Source organism: Giraffa tippelskirchi, chromosome 1 (assembly GCF_054371585.1).
Source record: "Giraffa tippelskirchi isolate mGirTip1 chromosome 1, T2T-mGirTip1v1.2.pri, whole genome shotgun sequence".
Lineage (NCBI taxonomy): Eukaryota > Metazoa > Chordata > Mammalia > Artiodactyla > Giraffidae > Giraffa > Giraffa tippelskirchi.
The window spans coordinates 162166651-162192779 of record NC_137275.1 but is presented as its reverse complement, the minus strand read 5'-3'; the positions used below and the strand labels follow the sequence as shown (position 1 = coordinate 162192779).

At 41.0% G+C, this 26129-nt stretch overlaps 1 long non-coding RNA gene across 1 annotated transcript; it reads right to left on the bottom strand.

Moving 5' to 3' along the window:
* Positions 1-20395: 20395 nt before the first annotated feature.
* Positions 20396-25631, bottom strand: LOC145511259 (uncharacterized). Its single transcript, XR_014057706.1, has 2 exons — positions 25419-25631; positions 20396-22956 (listed from the first exon to the last, which is right to left on the bottom strand). It is a non-coding gene; the product is annotated as an uncharacterized LOC145511259 (long non-coding RNA).
* Positions 25632-26129: the final 498 nt, after the last annotated feature.

Below are 26129 nucleotides of genomic sequence, written 5' to 3'. Positions count from 1 at the left end.
AGCCATAATACAGGGAAGGACCTGGAAGTGGCTATTAATAATGAGAAAACCAAACTGGATGAGAGTAACAGTGACAACAGACAGCTTTGTCTTGTGTAAATTAGGTTTGTCCAGCGGCAGCAGAAGCTAGGATAAACTCAAAGTGAAATTCCATCTTAAGGCTCATGTTACCTTTAGAAGCAATTGAAAAGGCTAAAAAGTAACCTAAGTCCCTTTTGAATCAGGAATATTCTTTATAGGGTAATGTCACCAGTAAGAGTTAAGTCCTAAGCTGTTCCCTTTTCCATAGTACTAGTAGACTTTCATCATGGATACACCCACCACATGCCTCCTTCTCTTTTCTGGGTGCCTTGGTTAGAGAAACTCTTCATTGTATTTTTCTGTTTTTCTAACGGAACCTCTGTGCTCTCGGCTGCTCACATCTCTGTATAAACATCACTCTCTGAAGTAGACAGGCCTGGGGTTTCACTTCACACTCAAGAGGCAGAGCTCTGTGAGATTTTGAGTGAAAGGGTATAGTTTGTTTAAGCCTTATTCAGGAGAAGTTGGAAGGAAAGGTGGTCTCTGGGTGTTTAGAATGGCTTGTTTTCCCTAAGATAAGCTCTGAGAAGCACTCTCATTGGCTGACATGTTTCCTGGCAAAACAACAGCAAAAAGTTGTTCTAGGGGTAGCAAGGCATGAGGGGAAAAGTGAGTTTTTAGAAACTGACAGAATTGAGTTCTGATCCTAAGAGCTCCAAACACCAGCTGTTTAATCATTGGAGACAACTAGTAATACCCAAGTATGCATTTCCCCTACCTTCTTTTGAAAATAGGAGAATGGGACACATCACTTTTCAGGTTGGGACTCTATTTTACAATCCTTTTGAATTGAGGTGTGGGCAAATAACTGTATTCCCCCAGAGGAATGTGAGTGGAAGTGATATGTGAAATATCAGTGTCACCTCCTTAAAGAAACAGCCAGTCCTCCTACAAGACTTGCCTGTACACATTTTGATGGGTTGAAACAGTGATGTGGCCCTGAGGAGCCACCTCTCACCAGGCCAGTGAGGACAGCAGTGTAGAGAAGGAGATAGAGCAACAACATAGGAGGAATCTGGGTCCCTGAATGATCACATGGAACAGAGATCCTCACTAATCCTAGCCATCTGCCAATCCCTGTACTGCTGAGAGAAAACAGAAGTATCTTATCTTTGAGTCACTGTATTATTTGGTCTAGCTTATGTTTTATATATAATAAATTGAGAATGTTTCTTGTCTGCCCCCTCAGTTTTCTCATCTGCAAAATGAGGAAAATATATTGCTTATTTATAAGCTTATTATGAAGATTACACAAATAAATGATTAGTAGTGTGTTCATATGTTCTATATTTGCCTAGCATTATTATTGTTTATGCATACATATAAGTCTACTAGAAAAGCAGATTTTCAAGATGGATGAAATATGTGTCTATAGCATTTTTACTTTTTGTGTCATGAGTAGGGTGAACAACCATCCTGAATTTCCTAGGACTTATGGGATTTCTGGAAGGTGGGACTTTTAAGCCTTAAAACTGACACAATGTCAAACTGGATCAAATTTGTCACTCTAACTGGAATTCCAGCATGTGGGACTTTCAGTGCTAAAACAGAGGCTGTCCTAGGAAAACCTGAAAGAGCTGGTCACTCTATTTACAACACACCAACTGGAGAAGTTCTCTGAAATAAATCTGAATTTGAAGTAGCATGCATCCTAACTCTCTCTCTTTCTTGAGTCTGGTAAGAATTTAACCTACTGATACCAACTCTACAATTTATATAATTTTCTTTACTTTGAAACATTCATGATCATAGATGAGAAGTGCTTTATACATACCTTTGCCATTACTGGTTTCCCAGGTGACTCAGTGGTAAAGAATCCAACATGCCAATGCAAGGAGACACAGGAGATGTGGGTTCAATCCCTGGGTTGGGAAGATCCCCTGGAGAAGGAAATGGCAACCCATTACAGTACGCTTGCCTGGGCTAATCCTATGGACAGAGGAGCCTGGCAGGCTACAGTCCATGGGTTGCAAAGAATCAGGCATAACTGAGCACACACACAAATGCATTACCATTACTAGCTTGCACATTGCCACCCTGAAGAAGTAGATGTTGTCATCCTTCTGTATTAAGGAAATGTAGGGTGTAGCAAAAGGCAAATGGTGACACAATCATTGAGTCCTTTGGGGAACTTTATATCAAATCTAATTGACTACAAGGTGATCACATTGGTGGTTCCACACATTGAGACTATAGAAGTACTGGCTTGATTTGCTAGGGAAAATTTGGTTCCCTTATTGTGAATATAGGTTCATTTAGAGGAGAAGAGACAACAGTACAACTTACTTATCCATAAGACTGAGTTTGCTGGCCCACTGTACATTATTTAAGCTGTATCTCAAATTGCAATTTAAATTTACCAACTAGTAAGTTGATGTGGTGAACTTTGACTTAGTGAGAGCTTAAAGGACAAAAGTCTAGGTTATTTTTTTCTTGATAAAATTTCCTTCAGATTTTACTCATTTCCCTCCTTCCTCTTGAGTATGAAGAAAATTCCTGTTGTATCCTAGGTCAAGCCTAAGCTCATTCCTCCAAATATGACTCAGTGTCTCCAGCAGTTACTTCAATGCCAAGCATGTGCATCTAATGTTCAGGAAGATAGTGCACTGGGGCAGTGTGGTGAACCAAGATTGAGAGTCCTCTGGAATCACTATTCACCTTTGATTCTGGAACTTTTTGTTGATCTTTCTGTTGCAATAACTTGATATTCTCCAGGATTTATTGGCAATATTTCTAGAAGTACGTGGAAGAAATCTTCATTGTAAGTGAAATCATATGGGAGCAATAGCCCCTCTGGCAGCAGTAATGAGTACTATATAATCAACAGCAAGTGCAAAGCCAGTGTCAGTGTGGAGCTGTGACAGTTTCTACTATCGATTCCATTGGACTGGCTAGCAACAGTGGTGTCCTCTACCCTCAAATTTCCCAAGCTTCATGCTGGACCTGAAAGAATACTATTTGAACCATGATTTGCCAAGGATATGAGTATTATAGGTAGGGAAGCAGTTCCTTCCTATCTAGGGGAGGAATTATCTGGCTTCACAAACCAGATTGCATTTTCATTGCTGAAAGCTATCGCTTTCTTGTCAAACAGATATTTCGACTATCTTTGCCAGAAAATCAACCTGATAAATGTTGCATACTTTTTCAGTGTTTCTTTCTGGCACCATAATATTGTGACTTTAGCTTGTGCACTATTTATGCAAGGTGAAGTACAGGTCTGGGAACTAACTCTTTTGGGTCAGCAATCAGAGGACTGTTAGTAACAAGGAAAAGATGATATAGGTCCTCATAAACTTTCCTTCTCCATTTTTAATGGCAAGAAAAAGCTCTTACTATAGTAATGAAATCTTAAACTATATATATGTGTATGTGCCTTATAAATCATATATATGATTTATAAAGGTCCCTATATGGCTAGAGACATGTTTTTCTTATATATGGGGGCTTAGGGCATTTCTGTAAAGTTTCTTGTTTCAGAAAAGTTGAAGTGAGATGAATACCTCTGCTTCTAGCACTCTGATCATTTTGTAAAATTATCGAGAAGAAATAACTTAGCGGGTTACATGTATTGTCTTTGAGAACATTATTTATTTTTAATTTCACTGCAAATGTGTATCAAGTAGATTTAAATGTTGTATTAGCATTGTTTTCTATTGAACCCAAGTAGATTTAGACATCCTGTTAGCATTGTTTTCTATTGGACCTCAGTTTTCTTATGTTTTACATGCTATTAATGCTATCATTGTTATCATTACACTGTCTAAAAAGTGGAGTGGGGCATAAAGAAAGAGCTATCTTCAAAGAATTTATAGTTTAGTTGATAAGACAGGGCTTAAACTTTTAAGTTTTACCATAATATATGGTGGTGACATTTGAGCTAAATTTTCTGGTTCTATGTGAATGGTTAATATTGGACTGAGCAAGTCCCCATTTTAGCCTAGTGTGTGGACCAGAGAACAGACATTGAGAGCAGAAGATGACTATTCATGCGGAGAAGGCAATGGCACCCCACTCGAGTACTCTTGCCTGGAAAATCCCATGGACAGAAGCCTGGTAGGCTGCAGTCCATGGGGTTGCTAAGAGTCTGACATGACTGAACGACTTCACTTTCACTTTTCACTTTCCTGCATTGGAGAAGGAACTGGCAACCCACTCCAGTGTTCTTGCCTGGAGAGTCCCAGGGACAATGAAGCCTGGTGGGCCGCCATCTATGGGGTCGGATGAGTTAGACACGACTGAACCGACTTAGCAGCAGCAGCAGCAGCAACTGCATTCCTTTGTTGACCATGATGGCTACTCCATTTCTTCTAAGGGATTCCTGCCCACAGTAGTAGATACAATGGTCATCTGAGTTAAATTACCCATTCTAGTCCATCTTAGTTCACTGATTCCTAGAATGTCGATGTTTACTCTTGTCTTCTCCTGTTTGACCACGTCCAATTTGCCTTGATTCATGGACCTAACATTCCAGGTTCCTATGCAATATTGCTCTTTACAGCATCAAACCTTGCTTCTGTCACCAGTCCCATTCACAACTGGGTGTTGTTTTTGTTTTGGGTCCATCCCTTCTTTCTGTATTTATTTCTCCACTGATCTCCAGTAGCAGGTCAGGAAGCAACAGTTAGAACTGGACATGAAACAACAGACTGGTTCCAAATAGGAAAAGGAGTATGTCAAGGCTGTATATTGTCACCCTGCTTATTTAACTTATATGCAGAGTACATCATGAGAAACGCTGGGCTGGAAGAAGCACAAGCTGGAATCAAGATTGCTGGGAGAAATATCAATAACCTCAGATATGCAGATGACACCACCCTTATGGCAGAAAGTGAGGAAGAACTAAAGAGCCTCTTGATGAAAGTGAAAGAGGAGAATGAAAAAGTTGGCTTAAAGCTCAACATTCAGAAAACTAAGAACATGGCATCTGGTCCCATCACTTCATGGGAAATAGATGGGGAAACAGTGGAAACAGTGTCAGACTATTTTTTTGGGCTTCAAAATCACTGCAGATGGTGATTGCAGCCATGAAATTAAAAGACACTTACTCCTTGGAAGGAAAGTTATGACCAACCTAGACAGCATATTAAAAAGCAGAGACATTACTTTGCCAACAAAGGTCCATCTAGTCGAGGCTATGGTTTTTCCAGTGATCATGTATGGATGTGAGAGTTGGACTGTGAAGAGAGCTGAGCACCGAAGAATTGATGCTTTTGAACTGTGGTGTTGGAGAAGACTCTTGGGAGTCCCTTGGACTGCAAGGATATCCAACCAGTCCATCCTAAAGGAGTTCAGTCCTGGGTGTTCATTGGAAGGACTGATGTTGAAGCTGAAACTCCAATACTTTGGCCACCTCATGTGAAGAGTTGACTCATTGGAAAAGACCCCTATGCTGGGAGGGATTAGGGGCAGGAGGAGAAGGGGACAACAGAGAATGAGATGGCTGGATGGCATCACTGACTCAATGGACATGAGTTTGGGTAAACTGCGGGAGTTGGTGATGGACAGGGATGCCTGGCACGCTGCAGTTCATGGGGTTGCAAAGAGTCGGACACGACTGAGCGACTGAAGTGAACTGAACTGAAAAAGATTATTAAATGACGAATATAAATACATTTCCCTAGGCTGAATTGTATATTCTGGCTCTAATGAGGCAGAATGAAGCTAATTTGCCTACAGTGAAATGGGAAGAAATAAGTGACAGGAATTCATGATTATCAAGAGGTTAACTTCTCTGAGGAGAAAAAGACATCAGGTGACACCTGCATGATGTTAAGACAGCTCTTGGGAGGGATGTGGTTTGAACTGGGACTTTGACTTCAGCAGGAAGCTATGGGGAATGGTAGGGGATATTCCAGGAGGAAGAATGAGCATGGACCAAGGCACCGAGGATGGAAGAGGCAGGGAGCCATCACCATAATCAGCAGCTGTGCCAACTTGTTATACAAATCAGTCCAAGGAAAAAGCAGAGACTTTCCAGACTTGACATGGGCTGGTTAGGATGGAACCCAAGACTCAAGTTCCTCTGCAGTCCACCTGTTACTGAGTCCAAACTTATACTGCTTGCCGCATGTGTGTGTGCTTAGTCGCACAGTTGTGTCTGACTGTTTGCAACTCTTTGGACTATAGCCCACGAGGCTCTTCTGTCCATGGGATTTTCCAGGCAAGAATATTGGAGTGGGTTGTCACTTCCTTCTCCAGAGGATCTTCTCAATCTGAAGACTGAACATGCATCTCCTGTGTCTCTTGCATTGGGGGCCAATTCTTTACCCACTGAGCCATCAGGGAAGTCTTCTTGCCACATGACAGGCCAATAAATCAAAAGATGAATTGTAACTGAATTTAATGGGGGAAGTAATAGTGACTTTATTTGAAAAGCCAGCACACCGAGAAGGTGGTGGACCAGTGTCCCAAAGAGCCATCTAGCGTAGGTTTAGATGCTAGTTTCTTCTATATAGCAAAGAGGGGGAGGTGAGGAGGTAAAGTAAAAATGGTGATAAGTTGTTGCAGATCTTTCCTGGCTTTGGCCCGACACTGGAGGGGATGTGTTAATTTCCTTTTTCCTGCAGCCATTCACAGGTGGGCCTGGTCAGGATGTTTCCTGTGAGCTAAACAAAGATATTTCAGTGTAAGCTCAGGCATGGGAAGTGGGGCTCCTGGAGAAGAGCCATTATCTATACTTGAAGCTGTTGGTAGCATTCCTTTAGTGACTACTGGGTAGCAAAAAGCAACTGAATGCAACGGTTAAAGTAAAAGAAAAAAAATGGAGTCAGATTTGTTCTTCCCTTTTACACTCCTAATGTGTAGGTGGTTCTTGTTGTTCTATTATATTTGGAACCTGGATCTTTGCGGTTTCTTCTTGTTAGGCCCGCTCCTAAAGGATTGCTTTCTGCCTCCTGCAAACAATAGTGGCAGCAGACTGTGTTTCAAGAATGGGGTGCCTACGGTGGCCATCAGGCAGTGCCCCATCTTCTGGTTATGATTAAGTTGTCGTTTGGCACATTTTTGCTTGGATATGGCTTTCTGGAGCACCTTGGGAGATGTCAAACCCCATAACTGATCCCTGGGACCAAAGCATTCACGCACAATTAAATGAAAGCAGACACGTCACTGGGGCCTGCTCCTGAAATATGGCAGCCCACATCTTTGAAAGTTACAAACCCCACTGTCTGTCATCCCCCATAGACTCTCTATTGCTCCTGCTTGTCAGCTTGCATGCAACCTGAATCGCTTGACACTGGGGAAAAGGTGAAGTAAAAATGCAATAAAACCCTCTGTCGACTGGCAGTGCCCTTGAACGTGATACTCCCTTTCAAAGAACAATGTTTGAAACAGCCTAGAGTTTCTGACAAACATGTAATTAATGCCCATCAAATGCTTTTGATTAAAAAGAACATGAATCTAAAGCCACATGTGAATTTCTCTAGTTTTTTTTTTTTTTAAGGTGAGGAAGTTGCTTGCATCTTGGAGGGTTATTTAGTAACCCTAGAACTATGGTTCTGGGAGTTGGAAAGTTGTCCAATGTTACGTTGCAATCTATGTTTGATTTGCAAACATAGTGGCTCCTTCACCAAGTGGCCACTCAACTGAAATCAAAAGTTATCTGATTACAGGAAACTAACTTGATCATTCTGGTTACTGTCAATATTTTGTAAGCTTGTTCCAACCAAACATCCTCGGAAATTTTCCGTTTTCATCTTATTGTGTATATACAACTTGGGTAATATTCCCTTTGTTTTGGAAAGAGCTGCAATTTGACAAGATGCCTTTCAAAATGGTTTGCAATTTTTTTTAACTGTAGGAAAGAGTTGCAGGCCAACACAATATGGCCCCAGTAAGTTAGTGATGCACACCTAGAGAAGGAAATGACAACCCACTCCAGTACTCTCGCCTGGGAAATCCCATGGATGGAGGAGCCTGGCAGGCTACAGCCCATGGGGTCACAAAAGAGTCGGACACAATTTAGTAACTAAACAACAACAACAACTCTGTTTGGAAGGTAAGATATGAGAAAGTGCCTTCATGCTAATTTCCTGCCTATTTATAATCACTAGGTCTTAAAATTCCCCATGTATCTCTGTCAGGTAAATAAAAGGGCCCCATGACTTCTCCTCAGACATTTCCCACACCTGTTTTTTTTTTTTTTTTTTTTAATAAATTTATTTATTTTAGTTGGGGGCTAATTACTTTACAATATTGTTATAGTTTTTGCCATACATTGACATGAATCAGCCATGGGTTTACATGTGTTCCCCTTCCTGGACCCCCCACCCACCTCCCTCCCCATCCCATCCCTCTGGGTCATCCCATTGCCCCGGCCCTGAGCCCTTGTCTCATGCATCGAACATGGAATGGTGTTCTGTTTCACATACGATAATATACATGTTTCAATGCTATTCTCCCAGAATGTCCCACCCTCACCTTCTCCCTCAGAGTCCATAAAATTGTTCCATCCATCTGTGTCTCTTATTCTGACTCGCATATAGGGTTATCGTTACCATCTTTCAAATTCCATATATATGCATTAGTATACTGTATTGTTGTTTTTCTTTCTGGCTTACTTCACTCTGTATAATGGGCTCCAGTTTCATCCATCTCAGTAGAACCGATTCAAATGTATTTTTTTTAATGGCTGAGTAATATTCCATTGTGTATATGTACCACAGCTTCCTTATCCACTCGTCTGCTGATGGACATCTTGGTTGCTTCCATGTCCTGGCTATTGTAAACAGTGCTGCGATGAACATTGGGGTACACGTGTCTCTTTCAATTCTGGTTTCCTCGATGTATATGCCCAGCAGTGGGATTGCTGGGTCATATGGCAGTTCTATTCCCAGTTTTTTAAGGAATCTCCACACTGTTCTCCATAGTGGCTGTACTAGTTTGCATTCCCACCAACAGTGTAAGAGGGTTCCCTTTTCTCCACACCCTCTCCAGCATTTATTGCTTGTAGACTTTTGGATAGCAGCCATTCTGACTGGTGTGAAATGATACCTCATTGAGGTTTTGATTTGCATTTCTCTAATAATGAGTGATGTTGAGCATCTTTTCATGTGTTTGTTAGCCATCTGTATGTCTTCTTTGGAGAAATGTCTGTTTAGTTCTTTGGCCCATTTTTTGATTGGGTTGTTTATTTTTCTGGAATTCAGCTGCAGAAGTTGCTTGTATATTTTTGAGATTAATTGTTTGTCTGTTGCTTCATTTGCTATTATTTTCTCCCATTCTGAAGGCTGTCTTTTCACCTTGCTTATAGTTTCCTTTATTGTGCAAAAGCTTTTAATTTTAATTAGGTCCCATTTGTTTATTTTTGCTTTTATTTCCAATATTCTGGGAGGTGGGTCATGGAGGATCCTGCTGTGATTTATGTCGGAGAGTGTTTTGCCTATGTTTTCCTCTAGGAGTTTTATAGTTTCTGGTCTTACGTTTAGATCTTTAATCCATTTTGAGTTTATTTTTGTGTACGGTGTTAGGAAGTGTTCTAGTTTCATTCTTTTACAAGTGGTTGACCAGTTTTCCCAGCACCACTTGTTAAAGAGATTGTCTTTTCTCCATTGTATATTCTTGCCTCCTTTGTCGAAGATAAGGTGTCCATAGGTGCGTGGGTTTATCTCTGGGCTTTCTATTTTGTTCCATTGATCTATATTTCTATCTTCCACACCTGGTTTTTGATAGTAGTTCTAGAGTAGGAGGAGAAGGCAATGGCAACCCACTCCAGTACTCTTGCCTGGAAAATCCCATGGACAGAGGAACCTGGTGGGCTGCAGTCCATGGGGTCGCTAAGAGTTGGACACGACTGAGCGACTTCACTTTCACTTTTCCCTTTCATGCACTGGAGAAGGAAATGGCAACCCACTCCAGTATTCTTGCCTGGAGAATCCCAGGGACGGCGGAGCCTGGTGGGCTGCCGTCTGTGGGGTTTCACAGAGTCGGACACGACTTGAAGCGACTTAGCAGCAGCAGCAGCAGCTAGCGTTGGAAGAGAAGAAGGTCTAAGGAAACAAAGCAAGCAAAAACACTTCCAGTTTGCAACATCGAATTTCATATGTTGGATCATAAGTAACTCCAATTAGCCAAGTCTTTTCACGGTTAAAGTTACCTTTTGAAAAGCAGTTGTGCGTCCAATTCTCCAGGAGCAGATGGCAGTTATATGGAATCATTGCACTGTCCTTCACTTCAGAGATTTATAAGAAGAGTGAGGTCATGTTTACCAAGCCTTCTGCTTTCCTCACCAAATCAATTCCTTGTCAATTTCCAGCCAGATCTCTGGAAGGGGTTAAGTAGGAGTCCAGGGGGACCACTTGACATCTGCTCTACTTACAACTTTTTGATCTTGTTGTTTTTGGTGTTTGAAGGGCAGGTCTACATTGAATGTGTGTGTGTGTGTGTGTGTGTGTGTATGTGTGTGTGAGCATGCAATGAGGGTGGAGGGAGAGACTCTGTACACTTTGGTGTGGGAGCAAGAAGGAAAACAACCCCATGGTGACAGATCAAAAGGAGTCAAAATAACTTTTTTTTTTTAAAGTTGAGTGGAATTATATGCTATAAAACAACGATAATGGGAAGGAAAACACTGGGGGACTCATTCTGAAACCCTTTGCGAAAAGGAATGTAAACTCTGGGTGTTTTACTATCATTAACCAACACTTTAACATGGGTGTCAATGAAAATCAAATTACATACTTCTCTCTGAGCTACAGCCCAGGTAGCTAAGCCTCCAGGCATAAAGTTTATTCTTTTTCAAAAATAAAATGAAATTGTGCCAAGAAGAATATGGGCGAAGTTCGGGCAGAGGTGGTGGTTGGTGGTTTAGTTGCTAAGTCACGTCTGACTTTTGTGACCCAGTGGATTGTAGCCTGCCAGGCTCCTTTGTCCATGGCATTTCCCAGGCAAGAATACTAGTGTGAGCTGCCATTTCCTTCTCCAGAGGATCTTCCCAACCTAGGGATCGAACCCAGGTTTCCTACACTGCAAGTGGATACTTGATCAACTGAGCTACTAGGGAAGCCCCTAGGGTAGAGGTGACAGATGCCTGAAAGCACAAAGATAGGATGCAAATGGCAAGGCCACTAGCATTAGTATCTCTTGGGCAGAGGGGACAGATACTAATGCTAGTGGCCTTGCCATTTGCATCCTGTCTTTGTGCTTTCAGGCTGCTGATACAGAAATACCATAGACTAGGTGGCTTATAAAGAACAGAGAAGTATTTCTGAGTCCTGGAGAGGAAGTCTAAAGTCAAGGTGCTGGCAGATGCAGTGTCTGGTGAGGCTGCGCTTTCTGCACTAAACGGCTGTGAGCTCTCTGGGGCTTCTTTTTTTAAGGGCACTATCCCATTAGTGCCCTGGATGGATGAGGGCTCCATCTTTATGACATGTTGTCACCTCCCAAAGGCCCACCTCCAAACACATCACACTGGGGGCTAGATTTTAACATATGAATCTGGGGGAGTGGGACATATAGTTAGTTGATGGCGTATCCCAAACTCTGGTCCTCATCTGAGAAGAGAAATGAGAGAAAGGTAGTTGGGATGGGCAAAAGAAAATTGCCTGAAGCAACCCAAAGCCTAAAGTGTGTTCTGAAGTATCAATACCTGGAAGAGCAGTGCAGAGAGAGAGTGAAGGATAGTCATTGCTGCGGTAACAGTGGGATTTGGGATGTCAGGCCAGGAGCCACCTCCGTCTCTGCCTCCCCTGATACTGCCATTGGTTGACTGAATAGCCTCCCTCTAGATCCTGAAAGGATTAGAAGATGAAGGCCTGAGTGTGATGGAGATGGCCTGGTTCACAAGTTTTTAGCATTAGCAAGTCTCCCTGTCTTGACCACTCTCAAACTGAGTCCTTGATTATGTTTTGTTCTGACTGCTCTGGGGTTAAGGTGTTCTCTTGGTCTACTATGATCATCCTATTCATTTATTCTCAGATATGAACAGAATTGGTTTATCTGAATCTTCCTGATGCAGCACCTAACCTAATTGAGGCTGAGAAGCCACAGTTAGCTGAGGGGAGCAGGGAGAGTCAAGTCTAGGGTTTGGTAACAGGAAAGCTTGGACAATGGGAAGAAGGCGAGGGTAACCACACAAGGGGGCATATCGTGTGAGGACCCGAAGTCCAGCTTTTGCTGTGACCCGGATGGCCAAAAGGAATATGATAGCTTCAATTGCACCCTAGGGCTTCACATTCATGGAATGTCTGCAGTAGGTAATTACCACTCGTGTGCTGGTTTACAGAGCGTGAAGTTGTCTCGTCCTGCTCATACACCTAGAAAGTGGTCAAGGTGAGATTTGAACCCAAGTGTCACTAAGCCAGGGAATCAGTATCCTAAATCCTGTTTCCTGGTCCTAAGGGACTTGGTGGCTGGGGAGTTTTTCCAGCCTGTGTTTTAGAGGTCAGATTCTACCAGAGGAGGCAGCCTGGCCCCTTAATGACAATCCCATCTACACCTCGAGTTGAAAGGGTCTTGTTTTCCAGTGAATTTTTTTTTTCATGGTGGAGGTGTGTTACACGTGGCTGCTATTAGCTACAACCTGCCCTGGCTAGGTCTTCGTGATCTGGCTGCACTGGACATCCATCTCGACACCCTGCCTTCTGAGTCCAGACATCTGGAGGGGGGTGTGGGGCCACAAAGGGGGGGTGCCCCTCCTCTGCCTTTCATGTCACCTGGCATCTGCTCAGCAAGGTCTACTGTGAGGGCTTAAAACTAATCTTCTGTAGTTTACGAGCCCAAATCCATTTGCAATGAGGAAGACCCCAGCTGACCAGCAGCTTAAACAAATGTCCTCCTCTATAGCATTCCTATGGTGAGACTTGAGTTCCACATGCATGATGTAAGCGAGAGCCCAGGCAGGCCTTTCTCCCACACGTGGCTCAGAAATCATTTAGAAAACACACAGAAAAGACAGCCCTGGGAAGGCAACTGTTCCTTCTGCTCTGGGCCAGGCTTGAGCTCGCAGGCCACTCCTCGTGGGCTCCTCTGGTCTCAAGGTGTGATTAAAAACAGGTGTCTACCCAGTGCCTGTAAAATATATACTAGCAATGGGGGAGATCTTTGGAGAATCTTTCAACTGGTAGATATATGGAGATAATTCCCAGCTCTGAGTCTACCTAGATCCAGGCCTCCAGACCTATCTCTTTAAAAAAAAAAAAATATTCCAGAAAACTTTCAGGGAAACTGGGAGCATATGGTTCCACCATCCTGTTCCGTAGAAAGAAATGTGAAAAGCATTAGGGAGATTCTGTCAAAATGTCAGAGTGGGCATGGCCCTGCTGGAAAAGCCTCTCTTGTCCCTTGCCTTGTTTCCCCCACCTTCCCCGTCAGGGTGACCCAAGTGACCTTGGGCTGTAGGCAAGGTGGTGACTGTGATTCGGATGCCTGATTTACCCAATTTTTATTTAGCAAATAAATTGAATGTACTGCTGCTCGTGTTTGGGATAAATACCTGATTAGAGTCTCTTAAAATATGACTACTACTGACCATAAATGAAAGGAATTTCAGCTGGGCAGTGTCTGTCCCAAGCGAGAGGATTGGGTTTCTTCTTTATTTGTTGTCAGCAAGGGCTCCTGATCTTACGTACCTTGCAAGCTCATTATGCAGATGCTCAAACGTGGGGATACTGACAACGCAGCTGTATTTCATTTGTAGATAATCGATGCAATAAATGTAATAACCAAATGAGATATGTTGACTCATGAGCTAATTTGGGTGTAGATGTTACAGCGCTTGTGCAGCTGGAAATGTTTCCATCATACAAATCTGTTTCAGATAAATGCACCCCATTCCTGTCCTCACTAAGAACAGAACAGAAAAAAAAGTCAAATCATTCTGTATATCTAAAAATACAGAAATTCGTAAGTTATGGTTGGTCTAACCACTGTTTGAAAAAATGTTAATACTAGCAATTTATTACACAAAGAGGTGACATTAACCCCTTACACACTGTGGGGCATAAATTAAGGTGCTTGGACCTGACTTCCTAGGCACTTTGTTCTGAACACCTGAAAAACCTTGGTTGGAAAGCTGTAGATACAGTGTTTTTCTTCTGCTTCCTTTTACAGCAGGCACAATTTCTTTTTTCATGGTCCATCTATTTCCTCACCTTTTATCTTCTCTGATATTTAGAGAAGGTAATTTGAGTAGTTCTGTGTGAGAGGCACAGTTCTGGGACTTCAAAACAGTGGCTCTTGGGATGGACAGTCTTCTGTTAAGGCTGTCCATCCCAAGTTTCTTTGTAGTATACAGAAACTCATGCGAGGAAGAAGCCATTATATTAGTCCAACTAATAGCCTAGATCAGGGATTGGTATACTATTAATATATGTACTGTCTGTTTTTGTATAGCTCAGAATTAAGAAAGTTTTAGAGTTTCAAATGGTTGCAAAGAATCAAAGAAAGAATAATTTTGGGGGGTGACACATGAAAATTATGTGAATTTCAAATATCAGTGTCTGGTAAAGTCTTAGAACATGGCTAAACATCAAACTCATTTACTGTTTTCTGTGGGTGCCTTGGTGGTTAGTTGCAACATTTACCATCTAACCCTTTACAGAAAAAGTTGGTCAACCTCTGGCTTAGACTAAAACATCACTAATTCATGCAAGTCAGGAAAAGCTAGACTTGATTGCAGTATACCTTAAACTGAAATGATCTCCAATTAAGTACACAAAGGGAAAGTAGATTAATTACCAATGTCAGCAGAAGTCCCTCTTGAAGAAGGCATTGTTATTAGCATATATCAACAATAGCCTACTCTTTGTTCCTTATGCTGATATCTCAATGGATCATACCCTTTATATGCAAACACTATTTTAAATCTGTTTGAAAAATTTGGGTAACTAAAATGTTATAATCTTATTTTTGTGCTCAAACTGTTCAACAAATTGTTTTCTCAGTGGTAGTTTAGTCACTAAATTGTGTCTGACTTGCGACCCCACAGACTGTAGCCTGCCAGGCTCCTCTGTCCATGGAATTTCCCAGGCAAGAATACTGGAGTGGGTTGCCATTTTCTTCTCCAGAGGATCTTTACCTAGGGATTGAACCCAGGTCTCCTGCATTGCAGGTGGTTACTTTACTGACTGAGCCACCAGGAAGCCTCAATAGATATATTTAAAAGTCAGGTTCATGGAAGTATAATTTTCATATATGATATAGCTTTATAGTTCTTGAGTTTTGACAGAAATGATTATTTTGCCACCACCACAATCAAGATACAGAACTGTTGCATAACCTGAAAAGGTCCCGTCTTGCCCCTCAGTGGTCAGTCCCCTTCCCTGGTCTCTTGACTCTGACTGATGTGTTTTCTGTGCTTGCAGTTTTGCATTTTTCAGAATGTCACAGAAATAAAATCGTACAGGATGTACTAGATATTTTAAAGTACATTTCAGTTCCTCCAAATGAAATTTACATTCCAGTGAACTCTTAATTTTCCTTGGTTACCTGGGCAAGGAATTAAGTTTGTTATACTGTTATCCATATGTATACACTAAACTTGTGGGATTTTGTTTCTGAAGCTAGTATACAATGCTTTTGCTAAGAAAGGAAGAAAATATTGGTATCAGTTATACTGAATCTTCCTGGATGGATTTTTTTTTTTGTTATATAAATTTAGACTTTTAATAGCCTCCAAATGATTTCTAAGAAAGGTTTCTTTGTGAGTGAAATTGAGATGAAAATTTGTTTTTATGGTCACAGTCTGTCAGCCTAAGCCTTTCTCTTCACTTTGTATCTTAAAAACAAAAATTATTTCAAATAGTATAGGATTACTCTCTAGGAATGGGACATTGAAGGAAATCTTTTCACCATCTACATAAGCAAAAGAGGCAGAATACACATGTACACATGTGCTTGCACTAAGAAAAGAAAAAATGTGGATTACCTGTTTTTCTATATTGCACTGATTTTCTAGTAAGTTGAATTTTCTCTTTAGAAGCAGCTCTTAATATGCTTTTTCTTTCTAGACAATCCCACAACAAAGGGAGATGTTCCTGTGTGCTGACAATGCTGTGTTAGTCTGTGAAAATAAACTTTTAAAAGTGCATATTAAAAGTAATTAATATTCAGGATCATCAACCCTAATCTATCTTCTCCTTTCCTCTCTTCTTTCATTTTAGTGTCAAGTAGGGTCACATACTGTTGCCCCTATGAGGCCCTTTTCTAACTGTTTAGAATGGGAAATCCACAAGACTCCCTCTGGAGTCTGAGCATGAACTTGGGCAGTACAGTGGGTATTAAGTGCACCAAAGGTCTTGTGAGGTCTGGTTCTCTACCTTAATATTTTTCTGCTTTTGCATATTTTCCCTCCAGATCATGGAAGAGTATAAAAAAATAAATTCAAGATACTGTAAGTAACTTTCTCAGTGGTAGGTTTTTATCCAAGAGGTCTAGAATTTTTGCCTACTCTTTCTCTTCAGTCAGGTTTTGGATTAAAGCTTAAAGTAGCAAGTTCAAAAATTGGTCTGAAATTTTCATTTTATTTTAGACTGAACTGATGTTACTCCTGTTGAAAATTGTACCGACAGGCCTATACGTATAATTTATGATATTTACTATCAAGATGTTTAGCTGAATTAGAAACATTTGTGAACAAGTCCTTCTGCAGTTGGTTAAAAGGCCTTTTTCTGCAGGGGAAGGGAGGAGTGTGGAGTGCAGAGGCACCAAGAGAACCCAGAATACCTTTTATTTTCGCGACTGTTGATCAAGTAATTGACCGTAAACTGTTTACAACCATGAGCCTTGTTGCAATCACAGAGGAGGTGTTTATGGATAGACATTAAGCTCTTTTAAAATTTGTTCACAAAGTGCTGTTTACAGAGCAAACATCCCCAAACATCTTGTTTTTTTCTGAAACATTACATGAAATAGGTAACAAGGTTGGTCAGACAGCAGTGAGAGGGAAAGGGAGATGAACAAGTGACGTTTTGCCTGTATTTTGGGGAAAATCAAGTTTTTAAATAATAATTCCATTTTCACATTTCAGATAATGGAAAAGGGAACCTTCAACATAAGATCCACTGGGAGCATTTAAAAACACCCAGCCTTTTAGATAGAGGCTGTTGGATTGGCCTGTTAAGTTGCTTAAAGAAAAAAAAGATGTTGACTACATTGATTCCTATATAGGATTGATAAACCTTACCAATGAAGAGAAATAATATGCTTGTGAGGGAGAAAATATAATTGCAATTGCATTTTCAAAGGGTAAAATAAGATATGACCACTTTAAATCAGACTTTTGCCAAGAAGATGCCAAGAGATTTTCTTTTAAAGTTCATGTGAATTGTTAAATAAAAGAAAGATATGCTTATTTTTTTTTAACTTTTTATTTTATATTGGGATATAGCTGATTAACAAACAATGTTGTGATAGTTTCAGGTGAACAGTTTCAGCCATACATGTACATGTATCCATTCTCCCCCAAACTGCCCTCCCATCCAGGCTGCCATGTGACATTGAACAGCGTTCCATGTGCTATACAGTAGGTCCTTGTTGATTATCCATTTTAAATATAGCAGTGTGAAGGTACACTTACTTTTAAAAGAATGCATCTTTGGAAGGTAAGATTGTAACCTAGTAAAAAATTTCTGGAACAAATGACGTACAAAGGGAAATCACCAGTTCATATAAGTGCAGCTCCCCCATGGAAGCGCATAGCTGAGGAACATGTGTGCAACACAGCCGGTATTTCTTGAGGACACCTTCTGTGTCTGCACTTGCTTGATGTGGAAGAGACACTTTCCTTCATTCTGGTGAGTCTCAAATACTTGAAAAATGGTGAAAAGATTGCTGGCGAATTCAGGCATCACTATGAGCAAAACATTTGAGAAGCTTTGGCAACTCTGGGTGTGAGGGGAAGGGAACCGAGACTCAGGAGTTAGTAGAAAAAAATGAACAGAGCAGATAATGAGGAGAGATTTGGAGAAGGGAAAGCTGGCAAAACTAGTGCCTTGGCTGGGAGAAAATACAAGGACTATTTTTCATGTTAGATGGGCCAAAAGAAACAGGGGATTCCACGGAGAGGGTTTTGATGAAGAGGATGCCAAGCTTAATTTCAGAGAAGGACATTTTAAGAAGGTTGTGGAATATACAAAGAAAAGTGCCCAAAGGTAGGAGGAAATAAATCATTGATGATTCTTAGGTTCATCTCAGTGATATGATGCTTAAAATATTAATCAGCTGGGATATTGAACTGAAAGGCAATCATTTTGACAGTGTCATGCACTGCTTAGGAGCCCAAGGTTAGAGTAAATTGCTGGAGAAAAAAAAGCAAATGGAGAAACATTATTTCCTGAAGATTCTACCATCTCCTGGACAATAAGCCATGTGTTTTTGCATGCTTTCTCGTCTTCATCTTTACGACACTTCACCATTTTTTTTTTTTTTTTTAATTTAGGTTAGGATATGCAGGTTAGAAGGCTCAGGAAGGCTTTATCCCTACTTCACAGGTAAGGAGAGAGAGGATTAGAGAGGTTCAGCAACTCATTCACAGGGTAATATTGAAAGTGAGGTCTCCCAGACCTCTGAGATCCATGTGCTTTTCTCTGTACTCCACGGTTGGCTTGGCCTCAGTTTGTTTTTATCTCTCAGTTGTGGTTTTAATGGCCTTTCTACATCCAGAGTTCTTTTAATAATTCGTCACTAGGTTTGACTTTCAACCCCTATTGACATTGCCTAGTACTTAAAGCTACGTCAGACAAAATATGCGTCAAGAACCCAGTCACATCAAATCACTAGCTAACTATACTGTCTTTAGACACTGTGGGTACTCTATTTCTCAAGTGACTGAGCAAAACTTTGTTTTGGGTGACTTGTTCACTATCATAGGAAACTCATTTATTGTGCATGCAATACTCATGACAAGTTAGGTATGGAAAACCAAAGTGTCTTCTGAGGGGCCTGGGAGCTTCTCCCTAGATGAGGACACAAATCATGCACATAGTGGAAGACCTATTCATTTAGAGACTTATTTTCATCCCATATTGTATTTCTCCCTCCCCTGATCTACAGAGGTAGTTAGGCCTTCATGGGTCCCCTCTATAGGTTTTGAAGCATAGACTGACTTCAAGATACATCTGTTCCTGACTTTTCTTAGTCCAGGCTCATTGGAGTGGATGGGAAAGAATTTATATATTATGACATTGAAGTAACAGTAGGGGACAGGGATTTATGAGATCCCTGTCCCACCCAAAAAATCAGGGGTGAGTGAATGAACAGTGGGGCTCATCTCTGGGTCTGTGGCAATGGAAATGTCAGAGGGGAATATCTACATGGCACTCTTAGTGAGTCTGGCTCTGTGTCCTAGAACTCCTATCTCCAAGAATCCCTGTAGCCCACATGTGACTTGTATTCAGAGCGTCCAACTGCAATGGAATAGATTGGGCTCAGACAAAAGGATGCTGGTGAGAACAGTGATGGGCTGGATGATTCACGATAACACGCAAGTCTCTTGTCTTTGGTAGTGACCTAGCAGTATCCTTCATTTCACATAATGACTGATATCCATAGGGATAAAGCCAAAAAGTCAAAGTCAATCTGACTTCAAGAAAAGGGAGTTACCATGTTATGCATCAAGATTCTAGGTTGAAATTTACATCTACTGTATATGTAGATATATCACTATTAGATTTATGATTATGGTTGAACTTCCAATGGGAGGAACGCAGATAGTAAATGATGAAGAAATTTTACAGTGGGAGAAATCTTTACGGGAAAAGGGATTTCAAAAGCTTTATTACAGATATTTGTGGCAGAAACTGCTAGTTGTCTGCTCAGTCTTGTGTTCTAGTCAACTCTAGCTAAAAAATTAGTCCCTTGCAGCTTAAGTGGTAAAGTTGCATATTTCTGGCTATTATATGAACAAGGCAGAGTTCCCAGGGAGCTGTTTTTGGTTTTTTTTTTTTTTTTGAAGAAAAAAAAGAGCCAGTCTTTTAGTTAAGCATAAAAGACTTGGCCTTTAGTCCTCGCCTCTTTTTGTCTGTAAAACACAGGTGATGCTCATGGGTGGGATTAACCATCTTAAAGCTTAGAGGACACAAGCTACGTGCTTAGCAGGGTGGACAGAGGAGGGAAGGGGGCCTGGGCCCTCGATCACATCTTGAGCACTGGTACTGGCCCTGAAAGGTGTATTTCCAGACTTCTTGTTGGGTAAGAAAAGCCGTTGCTTCTTGGGTTAAGCCATGGTTATTGGGTTTGTGCTCTAGGTAGCCAAGTCCTAAGTGACAGGGTGTTTATAAAGAGGGGAACCAGAAAAGCAGAGAGGAAAGGGGAGGGACATTCAGGGAGAGGCACAGAGGTGGGAATGGTTATGGCATATCCAGGGAGCAAGGTGTAGAACAGTCTGAAGAGTCATTTATTCTGGCTGGAAAATCTCTAGTGAAAAGATGGGGAAAGACCAGGCAAGTTATGGAACTGATTAAATATTACAGTGCTGTTCTTTTAAAATACTGAGAAGAGGACTAGCAAATACGTTTGGGGCCAATTGGGTTAGATCAGGCTTTCACCGATGATAGCTTTTTTTAATGGGAGAAACAGTTTAGCTCTCAATTAGCAGAACTTGTCAATATGCTTTCATAATGAAGATTCCACTATGTGATCCAGCAACTGGCTGATGGATTTATGGGGTGGTTGGGCCTGCAGATGTTGTGCTACTGGCATATGATATAGATTGTGTTTACACTACAGAAAACAAAGTAGAAACCTGGTGATGATTCTGACTGATGGAATTCTTTCTCTCTACTGACTTAAGTTTTATTATTCAGTTGAAGTCATTCAAGCAGAGGCTGGGTGAATCCCCAAGGAGCTTCAGGTAGCTTCTTTCATCTTTCCAGTGATTCTTGGACTTGAGCAGGCGTCAGATTTACTGGGCAGATTGTTCAATGCAGAGTCCTGGGTATGACCCTCAGAGGTTCTGATGCATCAGGTTTGAAATGGCTGTTGGGAAACTTTATTTTTAACAAATCCTCTGGTGATTCTGTTACAGATGGTTTTCTAAGTGTTGTTTGAGAAGTGCTGATTCATAATTTGTTCTGTCCCCTTATTTCCTTTCCTTCTTTTTTAAAAATATTTATTTTTAATTGATTGATGATTGCTTTACAATATTGGTTTGATTTCTGTCATACATCAAGATGAATTAACCATAGATGTATATATGTCCCCTCCCTCTTGAATCTGCCTCCCACCTCCCACCCTTTCCCACCACTCTCGGTTACTAGAGTCCCAGTTTGAGTTCCCTGAGTCATACAGCAAATTTCCACTGGCTATCTCTTTACATATGTTAATGTATATGTTTCCATGCTACTTTCTCCATTCATCTCACCCTCTTGCTCCTCTCCCTACCCTTGTCTATAAGTCTGTTCTCTGTGTCTGTGTCTGTATTCAGTTCAGTTCAGTCGCTCAGTTGTGTCCGACTCTTTGCGACCCCATGAATCGCAGCATGCCAGGCCTCCCTGTCCATCACCAACTCCCGAAGTTTAGCCAAACCCATGTCCATTGAGTCAGTGATGCCATCCAGCCATCTCATCCTCTGTCATCCCCTTCTCCTCCTGCCCCCAATCCTTCCCAGCATCAGGGTCTTTTCCAATGAGTCAACTCTTTGCATGAGGTGGCCAAAGTATTGGAGTTTCAGCTTCAAAATCAATCCTTCCAGTGAACACCCAGGATTGATCTCTTTTAGGATGGATTGATTGGATCTCCTTGCAGTCCAAGGGACTCTCAAGAGTCTTCTCCAACACCACAGTTCAAAAGCATCAATTCTGCAGTGCTCAGCTTTCTTCACCATCCAACTCTCACATCCATACATGACCACTGGAAAAACCATAGCCTTGACTAGATGGACTTTTGTTGGCAAAGTAATGTCTCTGCTTTTAAGTATGCTATCTAGGTTGGCCATAACCTTCCTTCCAAGGAGTAAGCGTCTTTTAATTTCATGGCTGCAATCACCATCAGCAGTGATTTGGGAACCCAAAAAAATAAAGTCTGACACTGTTTCCACTGTTTCCCCATCTATTTCCCATGAAGTGATGGGACCAGATGCCATGATCTTAGTTTTCTGAACGTTGAGCTTTAAGGCAACTTTTTCACTCTCCTCTCACTTTCATCAAGAGGCTCTTTAGTTCTTCTTCACTTTTCTGCTATAAGGGTGGTGTCATCCGCATATCTGAGGTTATTGATATTTCTCCCTGCAATGTTGATTCCAGCTTGTGCTTCCTCCAGCCCAGTGTTTCTCATGATGTACTCTGAATATAAGTTAAATAAGCAGGGTGACAATATACAGCCTTGACGTACTCCTTTTCCTATTTGGAACCAGTCTGTTGTTTCATGTCCAGTTCTAACTGTTGCTTCCTGACCTGCATACAGGTTTCTCAAGAGACAGGTCAGATGGTCTGATAGTCCCATCTCTTTCAGAATTTTCCACAGTTTATTGTGATCCCCACAGTCAAAGGCTTTGGCATAGTCAATAAAGCAGAAATAGATGTTTTTCTGGAACTCTCTTGCTTTTTTGATGATCCAGCGGATATTGGCAATTTGATCTCTGGTTCTTCTGCCTTTTCTAAAACCAGCTTGAACATCTGGAAGTTCACGGTTCACGTATTACTGAAGCCTGGCTTGGAGAATGTTGAGCATTACTTTACTAGCATGTGAGATGAGTGCAATTGTGTGGTAGTTTGAGCATTCTTTGGCATCGCCTTTCTTTGGGATTGGAATGAAAACTGACCTTTTCCAGTCCTGTGGCCACTGCTGAGTTTTCCAAATTTGCTGGCATATTGAGTGCAGCACTTTCACAGCATCACCTTTGAGGATTTGAAATAGCTCAATTGGAATTCCATCACCTCCACTAGCTTTGTTTGTAGTGATGCTTTCTAAGGCCCACTTGACTTCACATTCATTGCTGCCCTGCAAAAATAGGTTCATCAACACCATCTTTCTAGATTCCATATATATGCGTTAATATATAATATTTGTTATTCTCTTCCTGACTTACTTCACTCTGTATAATAGGCTCCAATGTTCTGGCGATTTGTGGAAGGAAAGGAGTTTCTGAAGGTGAGGATCTTATTTAATTTCCTGTGACTATTTATGTTAGTAGCTGGAAGGTGTCACCAAAAAGTACACTGGTTTTCAGATTCTCTTACCTCTTAAATATTTTTGTTTTTTTCAAATTCCAAAGAAATACTGTTTATCTCTTTGTTAAAAATAATAATCATGTTTATTAACTGCTAAGCTTGTGAAAATTCAGGAAGGGTTAAATGAAAAAATACAAATAACCACCATTCCTCTACTTAGGACTATTGCTAGTGTTTCAATATATTTCCTTTTCTTAGCTCTCTTTCCACAAAAGTTGGACTCAGTTGTATGCTGTTTTTCATATCCTTCATGGTTTATTGTCTCAAATTTACTGACGTCAGGGTCCTGATTGCTAACGTAGAAGTGAAGGTGCTCTGCTGTCTTCTTGAATCTGCTGTTCAGCATCACCTTGTAAAACCTCTCTAGAATGTTTATGCATATATTTTTGCTTTATAAGATATACTTAATAAAGGAATGAAGTCTTGGTGGTTTAAAATAAGCAGATTAGTCATTTTAGAAAAGACTCAGAAGTGAATAATTTGTGTGTATCTAAGTTATAATATAGCAGCTCTTCTTGTGTCATTTTCAGGTAAAGCCTTACCACTTACTGTGGAATAGAAGGACACCCAGAACCAGGTCAGCACATTGCTGTATATGTACAACAATAAATGGTGTTATAGTGAAAGCCTAGATGTTTGGCTTCTTGAGTCAACCAGGAATCTTTAGTTGCAAGCAGCAGAAACTGACCCTGGCATACATAAAATGGGAAATTTACTGACTGGATAGGAGCAGCTCATAGAATCAAAGAACTGGGCTGTAGTGATTGATGGTAGTGATGATAGAAGGACAGCTCAGTAGATCTAGGTGGCAGGTAATAAAGTGTGCTCTCTTTTGAGCACTTGTCCCAGAATGAGCCTGCACTGTTTTCCATCCTTGGATCTCCTCTAAAGACAACACTGTGCTCACTGTTCGTTCATTCATTCATTCATTACGTAATGAGTGGCAGGCACTCTTCTAAGTTTTATGGTTACAGCAATGAACAAAACAGAAGCCCTACCCTCATGGAGCTTGCATTCAAGTTGAGGGAGATGATAATAAACTAACAAGCAAAAATCACTAAAATATTTAGTATGTTAGGTAGCAGTAAGTTTACTGCTTCATTTTATAAATGAAGGAGGATATAGAGTGATAAGGGGATTCCCTGGTAGCTCAGACTTAAAGAAGCTGCCTGCAGTGCCGGAGACCCAGGTTCGATCCCTGGGTGAAGAAGATACCCTGGAGAAGGGAATGGCTACTGGGACTTGCTGCCGGAGGGTGATGCAGTGTCACAGAGATTGGCCAGAAAATTCCTGACCTTAGAGGGTAATGTTTAAGTCAAGACCTAAAGGAGATTGAAATTTTGAGTGAATGTTGGGAGATGAGCTTTCCTGGCAAAGGGAATTGTGTTGACTTAGGATCATGCTGGTTGCTCTGTTTATAATATACCGAATATACTGAAAGCCGAATCATGGTCCCTGATAAGAAGGCTTCTGCAGTCATCCAGTGGGGACATGATTTGGACTTGGGCAAGAGTGATCTTAGTGGAGGTGATGATAAGAAGTGATCAGTTTCTGGATCTCTTGTGAAGGAAGAGCTGTCAGATTCGATATGGAGTGTGAAAAGCAAGAGGAGAATCAATGACAACTACTTTTTTTTTTTTTTTGGTCTGAGCAGTTCTTAAGATGAAAAAGACTAAGTAAGAGCTGGTCTGCAGGACTCAGGAATGTGGCTGGGGCATGTTAAGGGTGAGACCAGGTGGGAGTATCAAGAGTAGGCAGTTGGACTTGAAAGTAGGTGATTTGGGGTGCAGGGCAGACATCTGTGATGGAGATGTTAATAAAAGATATAGCAGTATGCGAATGGTGTTTAAAGCCATGAGGTTGGTTGAGATCAACTTAGGAGTGAATGCAGATGGAAAAGAGAAGGGGCCTGGGGCAGATATACAGGGGAAGGGAGGACTTGAAAAGGGAACTGAGAAATGAGTATTCTCACTGATTGGACAAACTTATGCTTTGTGGCCATGCCTTGACCTGTGGTAAGAGCAGTCTTACGAATTTGACAGACTCACCCATACTTCAAGCAGTGGTGGAGGTGGTTTCCCAAATTTCATTATCAGAAGGAATGGCCTCTCTGCAAACATAAACAACCTGTGGCCACCATGTTTCTTTTTCTAGAATTGTTTAGATAAGCATTTATCTCTTCTGAAAAAATAATAGAAGTAAGTTACATTCTAGGCACTAAGGCATACTCACCTGGATTATATGAAGTTGCTCGATACTTGTGCTAATCCATGCTATTTTATATCTTAATAAAAATAAAGTCAAGAACCTTTACTCTCCCTTGAGCTATTGAAATTGTGGATTTTGTTGTTAAACTGGATACTAGAATGTAACACCTTTTAGGCAAGGAATGTAACACCTCTTAGACAAGGGTTGTATCCTGTTTGTCTCTGTGTCCCTAATACCAAACACAGAGCTTGACATAGGTTAGTTGTTCATAATATCCTTTGTTGTTGTTCAGTTGCTCAGTCATGTCTGACTCTTTGTGACCTCATAGACTGTAGCATGTCAGGCTTCTCTGTGCTCCACTATCTCCTGGAGTTTGCTCAAACTCATGTCCATTATATCTTTTGTCATAAATCAATGCATGAATCATTTGGGATGGCTTATATATTTTATTTTCTGCAAGTTAATGGGTAGTATATTTATCAGAACTCTTGTTTTCAAGTGAGGAACCCAGATGGAACTATCTTGTGAGAGAAAGAGAATTTGTTGGTTCTTGTGATTAGACTGTGGCAGTGACTTCAGGTATGGCTGGATCCAGGTGTCAAACAATGTTTTCATGTATTTCTCTCATTTCCTTTTTCAACGGCAACATTTTCACATAGAATCTCCCCGACCCTCATCCTGTGGTGGCAAGATAGTCACTCTTAGATGCAGTTACATCTTACCAGCTTAGCAACT